The following is a 19,266-nucleotide window of genomic DNA, read 5'->3' on the forward strand; positions in this document are numbered from 1 at the left end:
ATCCCATATGCCGCAGAGCGGCTGGGCCCGTGAGCCATGGCCTCTGAGCCTGCGCGTCCGGAGTCTGTGCTCCGCAACGGGAGAGGCCACAACAGTGAGAGGCCTGCGTACCGCAAAAAAAAAAAAAAAAAAAAAAAAAAACTCATTTCCCTAATATCAAAAGGGATCTTTTTATACAAATCAACAAGACAAAAAATCTAACAGAAAAATGGGCAAAGAATAGGAAAAGCAAATGGTTATGAAAACGTACATAGTCTCGGAATAGAGAAAATTAAAGTCGTCCTAAAATACTGTTTTTTACCCTATCAGAACAGCAAAAATCAAAGTTTGGCAGAGGTGTTGTAAAGGGTGTACGTCAACCAGCATTCTCATCTAACCAGCTGCTGAGAGTGTAAGATGACAGAATCTAAGAGGATAACATGAAAATATCAAAAGTACAAATGCATACATCCCATGAAACAGCAGTTCTTCTAGGGCTTTATCTTATATACGTGTGTGCAAATACACGCATACACACCAGTGATAAATGGTGGTACAACGACGGAGTGGAATATTCTGCAGCTAGAAAAGAATTATAAACTTTATGGACTCATACAAAATTATCTACAAGATATATTAAGAGCATAAAGTTCAAAACAACTGTAGATTATGCTACATACTTCTATAAAGTTTAAACAAAAAAAAAGCCAAAGAAAAAAACCAGTATGTATGTATTTGCTTGACACAGACTATCTGTAAAGACAAAAAAGGAACTGGTAGTATTGGCTTTATCAAGGGAAATCAGGGTGGCTGGAAGAATACATATTCTGACACTTTCTAAATTTTGTATCTTGTAGACATACAACCAATTTCAAAAAAAAAACTAAATTAGTTAATTCATAAATGTTACAAGAAAAACGCCACATATATTGTATGATTCCATTTACATGAAATGTCCAGAATAGGCAAATCTACAGAAAGTAGATCCATAGTTGACAGTAAAAAGGGAGAGGAATAATTGGCACAATTGCTAATTGGTATGGGGTTTCTTCTGGGGGTGATCGAAATGTTCAGGAACTAAAAACCACTTAAATGTATCCTTTAAAATGGTGAATTTTATGTTATGTGAATTATATCTCAATAAAATGTTTTAAAGAAATCTCAAATTGTTACATTCAACTAAAGTGATGTGCTAAATTACCTAAATATTCTACAAGATATAAAGTTATCACCAATTAGCTTTTATACAAAAAAGGAAAATGTTACATCACTACTTCTGTTTAAAGTGGGTCAGTAATTTTGACTTATCAGATTGAGCCACTTATTGGTGCTCCTCATTATAATTAAAAGTCTAATTTTACTCTTCATCAGAACTACTAACAAGCAGCAAAAGCATCTGATCTGAATTTCACATCTTCTTACAGGGCTGGCCACATGACCGCCCCCCCAAAAAAGTTGGGGGGACTCCAAAACTTAAAATATTCATTAGCCTGAGAATAATATTTAAAAAATCAAGTCTTTAAAAAAGGTTGGCTATTGTTTTGTATTATGGCTAAATGTGAAAACAGAAACACACTTTCTGACACCACTGTACTAATACCCAGGAAAGGTGAAAAAAGAATCTCTCCTCCGATTTGGCATTTAAGAGATAGATAAAATTTAGAGTGATTCTTTTCAAAAGCTTTCTCAGGCTTAAGGCAATTAAGTTTATTGGTTTCCTAAAACTACCAAGTTTAAGTAACACCTATCAGAGACCGATAAAACAAAATTTAAACACACTGAGAAGTCACAAATAAAGTGACTTTATAAAAATAGTAAAGTTCAGAAAATTCACAAAAACCAATTCCTCTAAAATGGTGTATATATCAAATAACACAAACTCCTAATCCTGTATTTAGTCCATAAAGCTCAAAATTTTGTTACAAATCAAGTATTTTTGTAAGCAATTATGCAAAAACACTCTCATGAAGTGCATTTAAATATGGCACACAGCAAAGAAGTATCTGAAAAATTTTTTTCGCTATCCCAAACCTATGAAGACATTATAGGGTTCAGAATATCCTAAACATTATCTTCTATAATATTAAATTCTTGATTTTCAGATCATTTTTACAGGTAAAACTGGGGCAAAGAAGTTTTAACCAATCACTATCCTTTAAAAATTAATCTATGAAATATCAAAGATTCTACTGACAGAAATCCAGTTTAGTGTTAGAGACTGAACTGAAGTAAACTTCATACTTACGTTATATATACACATTTCAAAATTTTCCTTTCATCTAAACAGAAAAATTAAGTGCAGAAGAGTCAGACTGCCATATCTGCACTCTGTACACAAGTAACTAATAAATGTAAAAATGTGTATTAAGAGGAAAAAAAAGTTAGAACTTTCTGACTTTTGATTTGTATAAGGTCTTTTTTTTAATCTTCCAGTCAAGTTATTCCAGGAGTTGATTAAAATGTATAAAACCAAAAACCTAATTTACAAACAAAACAATCTCTATCTTGAGCCATACATTGCTATTTGGTTTACAAACAAGTAATAAAATTTTATTCCACAACAATCTTTAAGCACAGATTTCACTTCACTATAAGCAATATGCCTATGCTTTTGGAATACTATATATACTGGATTTTCTAAAGAAAGGATAGTCAATTCAGCAAATTTAGCTGTTTCAGACACAGAAATACCACTCTAAAGTCTAAGATAACTTTAACCAATTGCAAAAATCAAATTACTTTAGGAAGAGCTAGGCTACTCATGAAGCAGTAAATCTCCTTCCAGCAAGATTCTAAAAATACTCTGTGTTTGGCTCTCTGAAAGCATTAAGGAAGACCACAGTTTTGCTACATAGATATAACTTAACATTCAAAAAAACAATCTCAGTTCAGCTTTTCAAGATCAAGCAGTTATCTACATAAAATAACTATAAAAATGACCCGAGGAGGTAAGTTTAATTGTGGATGTGAAATACTAACATTCTGAAAATGTCAACGTTTTGAAGGTACAGGCACTCACACACCAACACACAAATGCCATTTCGCAGAGAATGTTTTCGGGTAACATGGCAAGTTCCATAAGTAAATTGCTACAATTTCGGAGTCCCTATTCTGAGTATCTTTTCACCAGTGACATCTCTGGGAAATGTTTAACTACTAAAGCCATAACCCTCATACAACTTACCAAATACACTAACTGGTTTACTAGGTAGGTACCTAATTCAATGATTCAGGTACTAGTACGCCAATTTAAAATTGGCCCCAAAGTACGCCAATTTAAAATTCCAAATCAATACCATTACTTTAAAAATACAAACTATTCAAATGATGGTGAACCTAAACCGAATGTTTCCGAAGTTGCTAAAAATAACCATAACTTTTCATACAACAAATGCATTACTGTATGGTAGGTACAAAGATGTTAGTTTGTTCCTTAACATAATCATTCACTGTAAGAGTGTGGTTACGTTTCTGAAACTCAAATTTGTAAGAGAATAGGTTCACTCGAATTTCAGTATTCACCAATATACAATGAGGCCAGAAATTTGAAAAATCTTTTTAAAACTATAATTTGCACACAAAAATAATCAGAAAATATGATAGCAAGTGATGCAAAGAGTAAAAGAGCCAACTATCCGTTCTTAATCGTCATTAAGTTAACTTTAATAATTAAATAAATGGTACTCGCGATCTATTAATAAGCGCTTACTTTGGACCAGACTATACCCTGGGCATTTTATCATCACCACAACCCTAAATTTGAAAGGTAAATTTCAAAATATTATCTGAAATGCTTTAGGTTTTAAGGCACAAAGTTGCATTTACCTAAGATAGTAGTCCCCCCCCCTTCTCTCCTCAAATACCATTTGTTAATGCTGGCTTCATGAGCATTTTCTATTCCTAGGAATGATCCCTTAACTACAACTCGGTGTTAGAAAGCTCTCCGATCCCTAATATTTGCATAAGTAGAATTTGAAGAACTAACGTATATGGCAGAAACGGACAGCAATCAAATGGCCACCTTGCCTTGGATTAACTATGGCAAGGTACCTGGGGCACTAAGTTTTCTCAAATCCTAAGCACGTGTTCTCTGGAAAATGCACCCAACCCACTCAACTCACACAACAGCTGGAAACATAGCCCTACAGCAGCAAGAAGCACTAGCGCCCACTCCATACCCTTGGAAGTGAAAAGGCCGCCTGCCAGTCTCGGAGGACTACAGTCGCCGTCGACTATCGGGGCCCACATCACCGCTTTCCAACTGCAAAGGCCAGCTAGCCAAGAACCACGTGAAAAAATGCCGCAAGGAAAGCTCTTCCGGGGAAGGGGAGTCCGACTGATCACGTGCCGCCGGCCGGAACCCGCGGATCGCTCGGCGGGATCCAGTTGCATTCTGTTACCGTGGAAACTACAGAACCACCCGCCCGGCCCTCCCAGGCCAGCCCCCTTCCCAGCAGCCGTCACGCCATCTCCAGGCACTTTCCCTGCAGCCTAGCCGCGGCGTCGTGCCCAAAAAGAGGCAGAGCAGGCAGTATTTGCCAGGGACTCTGCCGCAGAAGCCCGGAAAGCTTCACAACACACACTGGTAGCGCGCGGGTGGGCTCGAGAGTTCTCTTGATCCACGTGTCTGCCCCAGCGACGCGAACCCTGGGAGAGTGGTCTTCCCTCAGAAGGAAGAGTACTTTCGTTACTCACGTTGTTCTGCCATTGGTAACCCTTCCTTTCAGACCTCCTACACTCTCCCTGCTTCCAACCTCGCCAGAGGAGGCATCTCCAGAGTTCCGAAGGCAAACCAAAACTCTTCAAATCATGACACTACCACTTCCTACTCTCAACCCAGTGTGAAATAATCCCTAACTTCTCCATACTCCTCGCACGCAGATTCGTCAACTTTGGTTACTGGTGCTCGGAGCGGTTTATTTCTGTCCCAGACCCACCTACCGCTAAGGGCAGAGACCAACTTGACAAATTAATAGAAGCGGGAAGGCACACAAACAGAGAACTAGCCAAAGGCTGCCCCACAGAGGGAAAAAGAAAATAACACCTGCTCTTCCCACCTGTTTTCCCCGCCCTCATTTCTGCACTTACGAACCACCGGTCCTTTGTTTACCAAGTTCCCACTCCTATACGGCTCACTTCCTCGCCCTCCTTCTTTATTAAACTCGCGGTCTTGCTTCAAACAACCTGCCAGGAAATTACATGCTGGGCGACAGCTTTATACAGGTGTCAAAACGCTGCACACAGCTCCTTAGAAAAGCGAGGTCAGCACAGTTTTGGAACCCCGAGACCTGAGCTCTAAAAGGCAAAGCGCACAAGCACGGCTCTCGACCTAAAGCTCCACGCCTGGCTGGAAGGCGTCACGCGTATCGTACCATGCGGTGCGGCACCCCACGCACGCGAGGGCAGGCCCGCGCCATGGGCGCTTCTCACCCCGCCCGCCTCGTGGCCTCTTGCTGGCGTCGATGTTCCCAGTTAGTTCGCGGCGCGACGCGGAAGTGAGGCCGGGGACGCGCGCGAGGTGACATGCGCAGCCTCGCTCAGAAGACCACAGGCGCGCGCCAAAGGCGGCTCCGCGCAAGGCCTGGCCTGGCCGGAGCGTGCGAAGATCGCTCAGCGGAACGTTTCTGACACCATAAAAAATACACAAGAGCTTCAAACTCTCGGAAAACTCCAATCGGGCCAGTACTAAAGAGACGTCCTCCACCCAGGCCCGAGAGTTACCGTGCGGGGCGTGGCCGGCCTCACCCGGAGTCCTTCACATCCCGCTGGGGGCGGGTTATTCTGTTCGGTTCGCACACCGTGTGTCCGCTCCAGCTGAAGAGCCTGCGCGCGCATCAAACGTCCACGTCATCGCGCACGCGCTCCTACCGTCTCGGAGGCCGTCGCGCAAGCGCAAAAGGAGGCGCGAGCAGGACCTCCCTCGCCCCTCCCCCAACACCAGGAGGCCAAACGGCCCCGGAGCTGCGACAAGACCCTTGGGACCCGCCCCTGGAGCTGAAGCCGCTGCCTTTCCGGGTACCAGCAACCGAGAAAAGCCTACTGAAGCTTCCAGAATCAAGAGTGACGAGGCAGGAGGGAGGTACCCCAATTCCCCCTGCCTCGCACACGAAGCCTTCGCGAAAACTCTGAAACCTCTGCCCGCGGGCTTTCTCAACTGAGCCTGCCACCTTTTCCCTTGGGCTCCTCGCCGGCCCCGCCCCTGCTGAGCCCAGCCCCACCCACGTGGGATTCCGCAGCCCGCAAGGCTTCATTGGCCCGTCAAATGAATCCACGATCTTCCTCCCCAATGTGCTGTGGGCTTAGAGAGCGCCAGAACGTCGGGAAACCTTGAGGAAAAGTCCCTGAGAGACGGGTGATGGAGTTTACAACATCCAGAACCGAAGAACACTAGTAAAGTAGGGAGGAGTCCGAAAGCCTCAATGCCGAGTGGGAAGGGAAGAAGAGTTGCTACTAACTTGCCTGATACAAAGATGAAAGATGTCCTGATAAAACAGTAAAACGTGGAAATGAGAATTTTGCACGATAGAGTGTTATCTGAGCATTAATGCCCTGATCCTGCGTTTTCAATTTTTGTTTGTTCAAGATATTTAAGCTATGAGGTGCAAACAAAAAGTTATCTATGATGTGTCAGGCGGTTGTCAAACATCAAAAATTATCTTTCTTCTTACCCACCCCTTACCAGCCATTCTTTCTTCTCTGCGAACACGCCAGTAAAAAGGGAGAGTTGTTTAAAGTTGTAGAAAAGAGGCAAAACAGAAATTGGTAGTAAAAGAGCAGAAATTGTGGTCCATGTTTCCAAACTTTCCTTTCACTCTCTTAGAAGAACTGGCAAGTACTGAGAACCTACTACCTGCTAGGTGACTTGACATAAAACACTGTGAAGGACAATGTTCATTACAGCTCTATGTACAATAGCCAGGACATGGAAGCAACCTAAGTGTCCATCTACAGATGAATGGATAAAGAAGATGTAGCACATATATACAATGGAATATTACTCAGCCATAAAACGAAACGAAACTGAGTTATTTGTAGTGAGGTGGATGGACCTAGAGACTGTCATACAGAGTGAAGTCAGAAAGAGAAAAACAAATACCGTATGCTAGCTCATATATATGGAATTTAAAAAAAAAAGGTACTGAAGAACCTAGGGGCAGGACAGGAATAAAGACGCAGATGTAGAGAATGGACTTGAGGACACGGGGAGGGGGAAGGGTAAGCTGGGACGAAGTGAGAGAGTGGCATGGACATATATACACTACCAAATGTAAAATAGATAGCTAGTGGGAAGCAGCCGCATAGCACAGGGAGATCAGCTCAGTGCTTTGTGACCACCTAGAGGGGTGGAATAGGGATGGTGGGAGGGAGACGCAAGAGGGAGGAGATATGGGGATATATGTATATGTATAGCTGATTCACTTTGTTATACAGCAGAAACTAACACACCATTGTAAAGCAATTATACTCCAATAAAGACGTTAAAAAAAAAAAAAACTGCGAAGGAGAATGAGGAGGTTACAAGAAAGCCAAAAAGAAGAGGTTTATCCAACAAGGCTTATCTGAGCTGGACTCCAGGCATATTAGGAAGGGTCTTCTTTCTCTGCCTTCTGCTCTTCCTGAGAGAATATGCCACACCATGGGGAGAAACTGTGCTGGAATTAATATGGAATGGAAAATATGCAGGCTAAAGTTGATGGACTTCTGAACTTGCTCTGAAACCCCCATTCAGGCACTGTCAACCACAGCATTACCAGTGCAACAAACGAATAATATCCAAGATACTAGGCAAAAGTAAAAAGTAACAGTTTCTTTCACACCTTCCTCTTCTTCCCTGATCCCAAGCACCTCTTTCCTGGAAGCTGCCTTTTCAGAATCTCCCACCTCATCCAAGAATGCCTTCCTGTCAAAGGTCTAAGGTTTCCTCATATAAAATTTCCATTTTCTGAAGCAGAAATAAAATTTGTGTTGACTTGTTATTAATGCATCTGATCCTAAGGTGTAAATGAATGATGACTGGTTAACAACCATGGCTAGTCAGAGTTGCATCCCAAGAAGAACACGTTAACACAAATGATATCCCTAATTGGAGAATTGGGGGTGTGGGAGAATGGAGTTTTTCTTTTGCTACTCTCTCCCAACACCAGGCAAACATTATGAAATGCCAGACACTTAAAATATTTTTTTCAAGATTTAGCACTGGATCTCCTCCTGGTGGGAGAGGTAAACTACCTGTATTTTTTCAAAGTGGGATTTATTTACCTTACCTATACAGATCTAGAGATGTACTATCAAGAACCTGAGAACTTATAAATGTTGTTTTTATATATATAATCTAAAAATAATAATATTGCCACACCATTTCAGTGGCCTATTTTTGATTTAACATTATGCTAGTACCAAAGTAACCACTTTTTTTGTTTGCTTTTTCAAGCAACCTCTGTGTTTGCATTCAGGGTTTAATGCAGTGTTTCCCAGACTGGGATCCTTGGGTGTTCTCTTTGGATATGTAAGAACTTCTTCCTTTATATTTTTTTTTAAGATTTTTTTGACGTGGACCATTTCAAAAGTCTTTTATTGAATCTGTTACTATATTGCTTCTGTTTTATGTTTTGATTTTTTGGCTGCGAGGCATGTGGGATCTTAGCTCCCTGACCAGGGATCAAACCCGCACCCCCTGCATTGGAAGGCGAAGTCTTAACCAGGGGACCGCCAGGGAAATCCCTAGAACTTCTTCCTTTAAAAGGCATCTGTATATAACCCAAGTTTTTAAAATTCCAAGCTAACTACAAGAATTGACGCTCATGAGTTTCACAGGTAAACCTCAGCGGTCTAGTTGAAGAGCCCTAGGTGACTGTGTCACCACCCAGTCCTGGAATGTTCTAGGAGTTTCCATGCGACTTCGGCTGCCTGTGGTTGAATTGTATGGACCAAGCTTCAGGTGCCAGGAGAGCCTGCTCCTTTCAATTGGAATTCTCTCATTTCAGTTATCAAAGCTCACCTTGTTCATCCAGCCTGATACAAAAATCTTTCCCTGGGACATTCCCTAGTGGTCCAATGGGTAAGACTCCGTGCTCCCAATGCAGGAGGCCCGGGTTCAATCCCGGGTGGGGGAACTAGATCCCGCATGAATGCCACAACTTAAGAGTCCGCATGCTGCAACTAAAAGTTCCTGCGTGCCACAACTAAGACCCAGCGCAGCCAAAACAAATAAATTAAAAAAAATTTTTTTTAATCTTTCCCAGGACTTTCCTGGTGGCACAGTGGTTAAGAACCCACCTGCCAATGCAGGGGACATGGGTTCAAGCCCTGGTCCGGGAAGATCCCACATGTCACGGAGCAACTAAGCCCATGCGCCACAACTACTGAGCCTGCACTCTACAGCCTGCGAGCCACAACTACTGAGCCCGTGTGCCACAACTACTGAAGCCCACGTGCCTAAAGCCTGTGCTCCACAAGAGAGGCCACCGCAACGAGAAGCCCGCGCACCACAACAAAGAGGAGACCCCGCTCGTCGTAACTAGAGAAAGCCCACGCACAGCAACAAAGACCCAATGCAGCTAAAAATAAATTAATTAATTTTTTAAAATCTTTCCCTTGGATTTCTTTGGTTGGATCTTCAAAGAGATTTCACTAAATATTAGGGGGGTGGGGATAGAGAATGCATGGAATATAAACAATATGGCTAGAAAGAACACAGTTTTGAATCAAGATTGCTCTATAAACACATAAGCCCTATCCATTTACATGCACATTTTTCCTATTCGACAAATATCTGAGTGCCTTGTATATGCTGAGGAAAGACAGGCACCTCATGCACTGTTCAGAGGTCTACACTAGAACCCCAAAGAGTTGGCACAACTTAACAGAATCCACCAGCAAGACAGACGATATTCCTTATCCAATCTATCCAGATCCCACCTTCCCAATTCCAATTTCTACTGACGACATACCTTCCTCAAATGACTAAAAGAGAAACTGATCCCACTCTTCAGATGAGACCATCACCACCCCTCATATAACTCCTGGGTTGTTGTCTTGTTTACAATATCTTAATTCAATACAATAAAGACCATTCTTAGAATAAGAGCTACATACAGACTAGGTTACAAAAGAGGCTTGTTTTTTGTAACAAAAAAATCTGTCACTAGCCAGGTTTCACTAAAAACTTGTATGCTAGGCAGAGGGAAAAGAGGGAATCATAACAGCTTATATATAACTCCTTCTTTGCCTACTATTTATTACTGCAACTAAAACCAACTCATGCAGAGGGACAAGGTATAACTGGCTCTGATATCTGAAACTTGGACTAAGGTATTAAAAGTGGCAAGAGTCCTGCCCTGAAGGAGCAATTAATCTATCCAATGAATAGCTTTAAAAGTTTCTTAATCAGTATAATAATGTGATTAAAAGCATGTTTTAGAAAATATCTGTTAACAAAAGGATGGAAAAGAGAATAGAAATGTGATGGAATGTTATCAGTGTTCATGAAGAAACACCATTCCCTCTTGCTGCCCCATATCTTAAACCTGCACAATCATATTCTTTTCCCTTTGACTAAGATCTTCCCAGATGCCTCAAACCTAACTTATTTACTCTTCATGCTTAAGCTTAAATGTCAATTCTTCAAGAAACTTTCCTTAACCCCCAATGACAGATGTCTCCCTGTTATATGCTCTCATAGTACCCTGTATTTCTTATAGCACCTACCACAACTATAATTATTTTTAAAACTATGCATTAATGAATGTCTTGCCCACTGGACTGTTTGCTCTACTCTATTCTAGTGCCTAGCACAATGCGTGGAACAGAGCAGACACATAGTATCTGTTGAATTAACGAATATGAAATCACAGGTCCCAGTTTTCCAGGCAAGTCCGAATATCAAATATTGACTTAATGTCCAACAATTTGGGATTTGGAAAACAGGGTCATAATACATTTAACCATACTCACATTAATATTAGCAAACAAGCATCCTGCTGTGGCCAACATTTTCCAAAGGTGTACAGTTGTAGTTAGAAAAAACTTGTACCATTGACTCTTACCTCAAATTATTTCTCCTTAGAGGAATGGATAAATATTATTGACAGGGCAGATGCTTCAAGAGATAAGAATATTTTTCTAGGAAACTCTAACTACTTATTGACTGCCTTTTGCATGAGTGACTTTTGACAATATTACCCAGGAAATCAAAAAAGGCAAGCAGATTCTTTGCACTGGGAGAAATTCTATGATCCCATAATTTACCATCTGCTAACAAAAGCAACAAGTTGTAACAGAGATTGCCATCTGCATATACTCGATCTACAAAAAAAAAAAAAATAGTAAATATCTTCAAGGTGAAAAGGTACTTTAGTAACAGTGAATTTGTTTTAGTAAGATCTAAAGGGGAAAATGTCAGAAATCAGTTAAAATGAAGTTCAGAAAGCTAGTTTCAGAAGGATTACAAAACAAAAAAGAATAGATCTAAAAGAAAAGTAAACTTATACATTTTCAATGTAATATTGAGCCCGTAGAAGAAACATCTTATCTAGGAAAGCATAAAAGGAAGAACAGGAAGAAGTTTATCTAACTAAGCCTAGAGCTGTGCAGGGATTTAAAACACACATGAAAACATATAAAAACAGAAACTAGAACTACTGCCCAAAGAAGAGGACTGGGAGACAGCAAGCAAACTGCAAGGCTGCAATCAGGCAAAAATCAAGAAGCCTATGGCAGAAAAATACACTGAAAAACTGTCTGCAAATGTGTATGAAAGAAGGCATGCTTACTTTACATGAAGGGCACCACTGCCTCATGGAAATGAGCTATGGTGATCAACGTAGTGGTTCCTAGACTACTGGGACATCATAAACCAGTAAAATTTCCCCCCAAAAGATTTAAATGACCATCACAAGGTGACCAAATTTTTAACTTACAAAGTATACCACCTACCATTACCAGTCATTCTTAAAATAATGGGGTTTTTAAAAATTTTTTTGGGGGGCTGCTCCACACGGCTTGCGGGATATCTTAGTTCCCCAACCAGGGATCGAACCCAGGCCCCCTACAGTGGAAGCACGGAGACCTAACCACTGCACCACCAGGGAATTCCCAAAATAACGGGTATTTTAAGACCAAAAATCAAGGAGAACATATCTCATAACGAATAATAGTCATTTATTTTTAATACATTTAGATAGATGAAAAATGTACTCCACTGTCCTTATTTCGTGATATACCACTGAAAATTTGCAGCAGATGTTTAGAAATGACTGCTAGCCACATAGTAGGCTCCCTGGATAGCTAAGATTTGGTCTTCTGAGAAAAAATAACATACAAGAGGCCTGGGATGGGGTAATAAATCACTTTGCCAAGGAGTCAAGAGTCAGCCTCTCTTCGTCAGTAACAGTAGAAGAGAAGAGGATGTTAGCCAGGAGATACCCCAATCCAGACTAAAGGACAGCCACATGATTAGCAAGCTACTCTGAGTGTGTGTGTTGGTGGGGGGCAAGGAGTGTCACTGAAAACAAGATGATAGCTTTAGCACTATGGCAAGATCCTAGACCCTCAATAGAACTATATGAGAACAATGCAATAAAACCAAGAAACAAGGTCAGATTGGGTGAACCACCCATTCGATCAATACATACTTAAAAACCGTGGGACACATGGTGGCTCATGGTGGCAAAGGAAGAGGCAGGTCAAGTTGGGCTTCAGGCATATCAGACAAAGGAAAAACAGGGGTGTAAAAAAACTTGTTTTATCTGAGAAGTAAACCTAAGAGGATTTTAAATGACTTAAAAATAAACGCTGAAAAAGGATTTTATAACCTTTACCTTTACTAAAAATGTTAGCTATGATCTAACCACTGGAGGGCAGGCAATACCTGTTAAAGGAAAGGAAAAAGGTGTATTGAAATATAGAATGTAAAGATTATTCAAGCAAGTTGAATATAGTACATTATCCAAATTATCTATATATAGATTATAAATTGCAGTGATTACACAGAGCCGATATTTTTCATCCCAGGATTAGTGCCACCCAACATTCTCTAAATAAGGATACAATCAGTTAAGTAAATATGTGTTAAGCACCAACTATGTGTAAGGCACTGAACCAAGGATAAAGAAATGAATAAAAATAAGTCCCCTTGAGTTCTAGATGAAGAGACAGGATAATAACATTGCAAAACTATTGTTGGCAGTTTGGAAAAAGCCTTCTAGGAACATCATAGGAATGCGCACAGCCTAGGGAATCTAAAAGATTACAAAGAAGAGGGGACTTTTGAGCTGGGTCCTGAAGGAGAAATAAAATTAATCAGAGAGAAAAGAAGGACACTGCAGGCAGTAGCTATATAATCAGTAAACAGATAACTACAATAAATTATCCACAATTTGGAGATAGGGCTGCCTTTATAAAATACTGAAGTAAAGATCAATGCAATAGGTAAAATTAGGACCATGTAGAAGTAACCTACCCTACGAAATGGGATTGGACACTTGGGAGATACTTACCCAATCTATAACTCCATGATGCTCATGATATATATACATTCACTCTTTCAAACATTTAGATCCCTACTCTATACTGTCAAACATTTATCAGAGGTGTACAAAAGAAAAACTAGAGAAGCACAGCGTAAAGAGGAACTGTCACTGAAGTATCAATAAAGGCTTAATGTTAAATAAAGGATGTCTAGAAGTTGACAAAGCAAAGGTGGGAAAGGTTTTCTAATCAGAAAACAGCTGTGCAAAGGCACATGATATAAAAGAACAGAGTATTCATTAATTTCTTCAAACATTTGTTGTGCATTTACCACACACAGATTATGGAACACAAAAATAAGATACGATTTCTGCTCTCAAGAGCTTGCAATCAATTATCAGACAACCAATTATCACATAACCAATAAGCAATGATGACAGCAAAAAATAAAGAATGCTATTTTTATGGTTCTCTGTCCAGGGTGCAATGGAAGCACAAACAAAGGGCAGCTAAATCAGACTGAGGAAGTCAGAGAAGAATTCCCAGAGAAAGTGAAGAATGAGTAGAAATTAGCAAGGTATGAAAGAGCAGGAGCAGAGTGGGTGCAGAAGAATAGCATTTCAGACAGAAAGCAGCCTATGTGAAGACAGAGAAACAAGAGAGGGAACACATTCAGGGAGCACAAGTACTGTAATATGGCTACTATTAAAAATGTCCATATCTGTGGAGAAGCATAACTATAGGACTAGAAAAGACAAAGGGAGCCATATTTTATAGTACTTAGCAAGCAAGAGGTGGAAATTCATCTTATAAGAAGAAGAGATCATTCAAGGGATTATAAGAAGATACATGAGGGACTTCCCTGGCAGTCCAGTGGTTAGGACTCCGCGCTTCCAAAGCAGGGGGCGTGGGTTCGATCCCTGGTCGGGGAACTAAAATCCCACATGCCGTTCAGCTCCGCCAAAAAAAAAAAAAGATGATATATAAAATACTCAAACTCACATGTTTTAAGAAAATTATTTCTGGCACGGGTTAAGACCATGTGGAAGATGCAAGACTAGAAGCCAATCAGACTTCTCTCCATATCCACCTACATACTTGCTCACATCAGAAACCCAAGTAATTCTTGACACTTTCCGCTTCCTTACCTGCCCAAATGTCTAGACAATCACCAAATTTTCCTGTTGTTTCAACATCCCTTTCTGACCATGATGTGATCTCAAAGCACCACATATTTGTCCTTACTAGAAATTATCACAGTTCTAATATTTATACTTACTTGTGTAATTCTTTCATTGCCTTATTTCTCCCCCTTATCCCACCACCCCCACAAACTAGACTATAAATTCGGAATTGTTTCTTTTTTAACCTCTATGTTGTACCCTCAGCTTCTATTATAGTACCCGGCACTTAGAAGCACTCAATTTAAAACACTTTAAACCCATACGTTTCATTCCACCTCCACTATTGCCACCATAGTCCTAAATACCAACAGCTCTTACCTGAGCTACTACAATAGACTTTTTTTTTCTTTTTTTCAATAGACTCTATCTCTAGGTACTCATTCTAGCTCTTCTCTAGTCCATTTTCCACACAGCAGCAAGTGACACTTTCTAAACATAAATCAGTTCATGCCAGCTCTGCCATTTATAACCTTCCATTAGCTTCTCATTTCATTCAGAACAAAATCCAAACTCCTTAATATGGCCTACAGATCTCTGCATTCATGTCATTCTCCCCACAACATACCATACTCCAGACACAATGACCTTCTGTTTGTCAAATGCTCCAAACCCTTTCATACCTCAGGGTCTTTGTACTACCTTTTCTTTTTGCCTGAAATGCTTCCAGTCCCCACAAATCTTCACTTAGTTAACATCTATTCCTCCTTCAAGTCTGTGTAATTGCCACTACCTCAATGCTATCCCTACTCCCTACTCTAAATTCTCTCAAAATACCCTGTTCTGTTACTTCATGACACTTATCAAAATGTATAATTACTTATTTGTGATCATATAATGTCTACCTCCTGCACAAATAATAAAAGCTAACATTTACTGAGCATTTTACATATATTAACTCATTTAATCCGAATAACCAATGAAGCAGGAACTACTTATCAACCTCATTTCAAAGATGAAACTGAGGTATAGAGAGGTTAAAAAATTTGCTCTAGGTCATATTGTAAGGAGTCAAAATTTGAACCCAAAGTTCACACTTTTAATCACTATGCTACTGAGTAAGCTTTGAGAGAACAGAGTAACTTCACTTATATGTGGAATCTAAAAACCAAGTGAACAGGGCTTCCCTGGTGGCGCAGTGGTTGAGAGTCCGCCTGCCGATGCAGGGGACACGGGTTCGTGCCCCAGTCTGGGAAGATCCCACATGCTGCGGAGCGGCTGGGCCCGTGAGCCATGGCCGCTGAGCCTGTGCGCCACAACGGGAGGGGCCACAACAGTGAGAGGCCCGCGTACCGCAAAAAAAAAAAAAAAATGTTAGTCCCTATACTGTACACCCACAACTTATATAATATTGTACATGAGCTATACTTCGATTTAAAAAATTATTTTGGGCTTCCCTGGTGGTGCAGTGGTTGAGAGTCCACCTGCCGATTCAGGGGGCACGGGTTCATGCCCCTGTCCGGGAGTCTTATCCACTGCGCCACCAAGGAAGTCCCCTAGGTCATAAGTCTTAATAAACACACTTTTCTTAAGGGGAAAGAAAGTTCATATTCATATATATTTTTCACATAAAAGATCTAGGTTAGAAACTCCAAAGTCTAAGAGCTCTTCAGGTAGTACACACACACACACACAAAATTGTACAAATCTTTCCTTAAATAAATAAAAACCAAACTACATAAACTCCCGATCTCTTTTTTTACTTTTTCTGTTTTTCTACAATGGTATTAACCCTGACATTAACCAGTAGTATGATTTAAGGGTTGTCAAAACACCATCCAGAATGATTTCCCTCACAGACCTGCCTCCATCAAGCACGATTTTCCTCCCAGTAGACTTACTCTTTCGGGTTAAGGGAGAAGTTGGCAAACTATTACAGCCCACAGGCCAGCTAGGGCCCTCTGCCTGTTTTTGTACAGCCCATGAGCTAAGAATGGTTTTTATACTTTTAAATGGTTGGAAAAAAAATCAAAAGAGGAATGTTTCATGATGTGAAGGCTATATACAATTCAATTTTAAGTGTCCATAAATAAAACTTGATTAAAACTTATTTATTTACACATTGTCTACGGCTGCTTTTAAAATGACAGATTTCAGTATTTATAAAAGACCACATATTGCACTCTAATGGTTTTGCAATGCTGCTCAGAGCACTACAAATTACAGTAATGCAATTGTAATGACAGCTTTTCAAGCACTAAGTTATTCCTATACATTGTATTTTATATTACTAGTGCATATCCTTTAAGTCAAAACAAGAAAATAAAAGTGAGCTTCAAATATCATACTCTTAAGATATAATGGAGTGTAGATAATCTTGTTATCCAATTAGATTGACAAAGCATTAGGTTTATTATGCAATGACACTACAGCTGTGCTGAAAGAATACAATATACATCAACATTACCAGACTAAGCACTCATCACAGTATTTCCAACTCATGGAAAAACACAATCAGAAAAATTAGAAAACTTAAAGAGAAGATCCCTTCACAGCTGAATTTCTTCATAAAAAAAAAATGAAGGGGAGACGCAAGAGGGAAGAGATATGGGAACATATGTATATGTATAACTGATTCACTTTGTTATAAAGCAAAAATTAACACACCATTGTAAAGCAATTATACCCCAATAAAGATGTTAAAAAAAAAAAAATGAGGATGCAACCAAAGTAAGCTGCTGAGTGGCTCATTTGTTAGCTAAGCAAGGAAAGCCTTTTATCAACGGTGAGTTAATTAAATCAAGCTTAACTATAGCAGCCAAAGATATGTGTCTGGAGAAAATAAATTTATTTGAGAATATAAGCCTTTTGGCAAGGAGCTGAAGACACTGGTAGCAATATCAATAAAAAGCTATTTTATTCATCAATTTAAAAACACATACAACAACAACAAAAAAAACACATACAATATCAAAGCAAATGATTTTGAGTGTTTTCCTTGGCTCTTGATGAATCATAATAATTAGCGTGTATGAATAATCTGCATGAAACAACAGGCAAGAATATTTTCAAAGAAACTGGGAAAACACTAATTCAGTGCAGCCTGAAGTGGTATCTGCTAGGATCCATTACAAGTGATGGTGGTAAAAATACATGTGGGCAGGAAAGGGCTTAATTGGACAAATTTACAAAGTTTATGAAAATTTAGGAAGTTTAAAGCCTACAGTATTCACTGCATTATTCATTGGAAGATACTTTGCAGAAAATAACTGAATCTATCATATTTTATTTAACTAGTAGTGTCAGTGGCTAACATCCCTCTCATGTACTTAACCATCCTTGATTTCATGAATTTTTGTCAGAAATAGAAGTGAATATCCTGATTTGCCCTACCACTAAGAAGTTACCAGGCTTAACAGTGGTAAAGTTTTATTGCAATTTTTTTGAGCTGAAATTTTTCTGTATAAGAAGAACTGCCCTAAACAACTATTATTGAAAAACGAATATCTTTGTAAATTAGCTTTTCCTACAGACCTGATAATGTTTCTCAATGAATTCAACCTAAAATCAAGAGGCAAACAGTGATTACATGCAAAACTTATACTGCAACGAAGTCGTCTCAATAAAAAACAACACAGTTTAGGGCTTCCCTGGTGGCACAGTGGTTGGGAGTCCGCCTGCCGATGCAGGGGACGCGGGTTCGTGCCCCGGTCCGGGAGGATCCCGCGTGCTGCGGAGCGGCTGGGCCCGTGAGCCGTGGCCTCTGGGCCTGCGTGTCCGGAGCCTGTGCTCCGCGGAGGGTGAGGCCACGGCAGTGAGAGGCCTGCGTAACGCAAAAAAACAAAACAAACAAACAAAAAAACTAACACAGTTTGAATCACAAATAATGTCACGCTGCATACATATCCCATGCCATCGAGAGTTAAAATAATATGCAACGTGTCCACTCCCAGAGATATCACCTCATACCTGTTAGAACGGCTATCATCTAACATCAAAAAGACAAGAGATGGACTTCCCTGGTGGCACAGTGGTTAAGAATCTGCCTGCCAACACAGGGGACACGGGTTCGAGCCCTGGTCTGGGAAGATCCCCCATGCCACGGAGCAACTAAGCCCGTGCGCCACAACTACTGAGCCTGCGCTCTAGAGCCCGCGAGCCACAACTACTGAAGCCAGTGCACCTAGAGCCCGTGCTCCTCAACAAGAGAAGCCACCGCAATGAGAAACCCACACACCACAATAAAGAGCAGCCCCCGCTCACCGCAACTAGAGAAAGCCCGTGCACAGCAACGAAGACCCAACACAGCCAAAAATAAAAAATATAATTAAGTAAATAAATAAATTTATTTTAAAAAAAGACAAGAGATAATAAATGCTGGCAAAGATGTGGAGAAAAAGGAAAACTTGTGCACCAATAGGTGGGATTGTAAATTGGCACAGCCACTATGGAATCAGTATGCAGGTTCTTCAAATAATTAAACAGAACTACCATATGATCCAGCAATTCCACTTCTGGGAATATATCTGAAGAAAATGAAACCATTATGTTGAAAAGATATCTGCACCACCACCATCACCACCACCACCACCACCCGCCATGTCATTACTTATAATAGCCAAGACATCATGGAAACAATCTAACTGTCCATCAACAGATGAATGGATAAAGAAAATGTGAGATACATATACATACACAC

At 40.3% G+C, this 19,266-nt stretch overlaps 1 protein-coding gene and 1 pseudogene across 1 annotated transcript in view; one reads left to right on the forward strand and one right to left on the reverse strand.

The window, feature by feature from the left end:
* The window catches only part of MGA (MAX dimerization protein MGA), a 99,860-nt gene extending 94,037 nt beyond the window's left edge, over positions 1-5,823 (reverse strand). Inside the window, exon 1 of the mRNA XM_060294439.2 lies at positions 5,725-5,823. The gene's annotated coding sequence lies outside the window, so the exon portion shown is untranslated. The remainder of the gene's footprint in view (positions 1-5,724) is intronic.
* A 5,965-nt stretch (positions 5,824-11,788) lies between these two features.
* Positions 11,789-19,266, forward strand: part of LOC115845291 (N-terminal kinase-like protein) — a 30,173-nt pseudogene continuing 22,695 nt past the window's right edge.

Source organism: Globicephala melas, chromosome 2 (genome assembly GCF_963455315.2).
Source record: "Globicephala melas chromosome 2, mGloMel1.2, whole genome shotgun sequence".
Lineage (NCBI taxonomy): Eukaryota > Metazoa > Chordata > Mammalia > Artiodactyla > Delphinidae > Globicephala > Globicephala melas.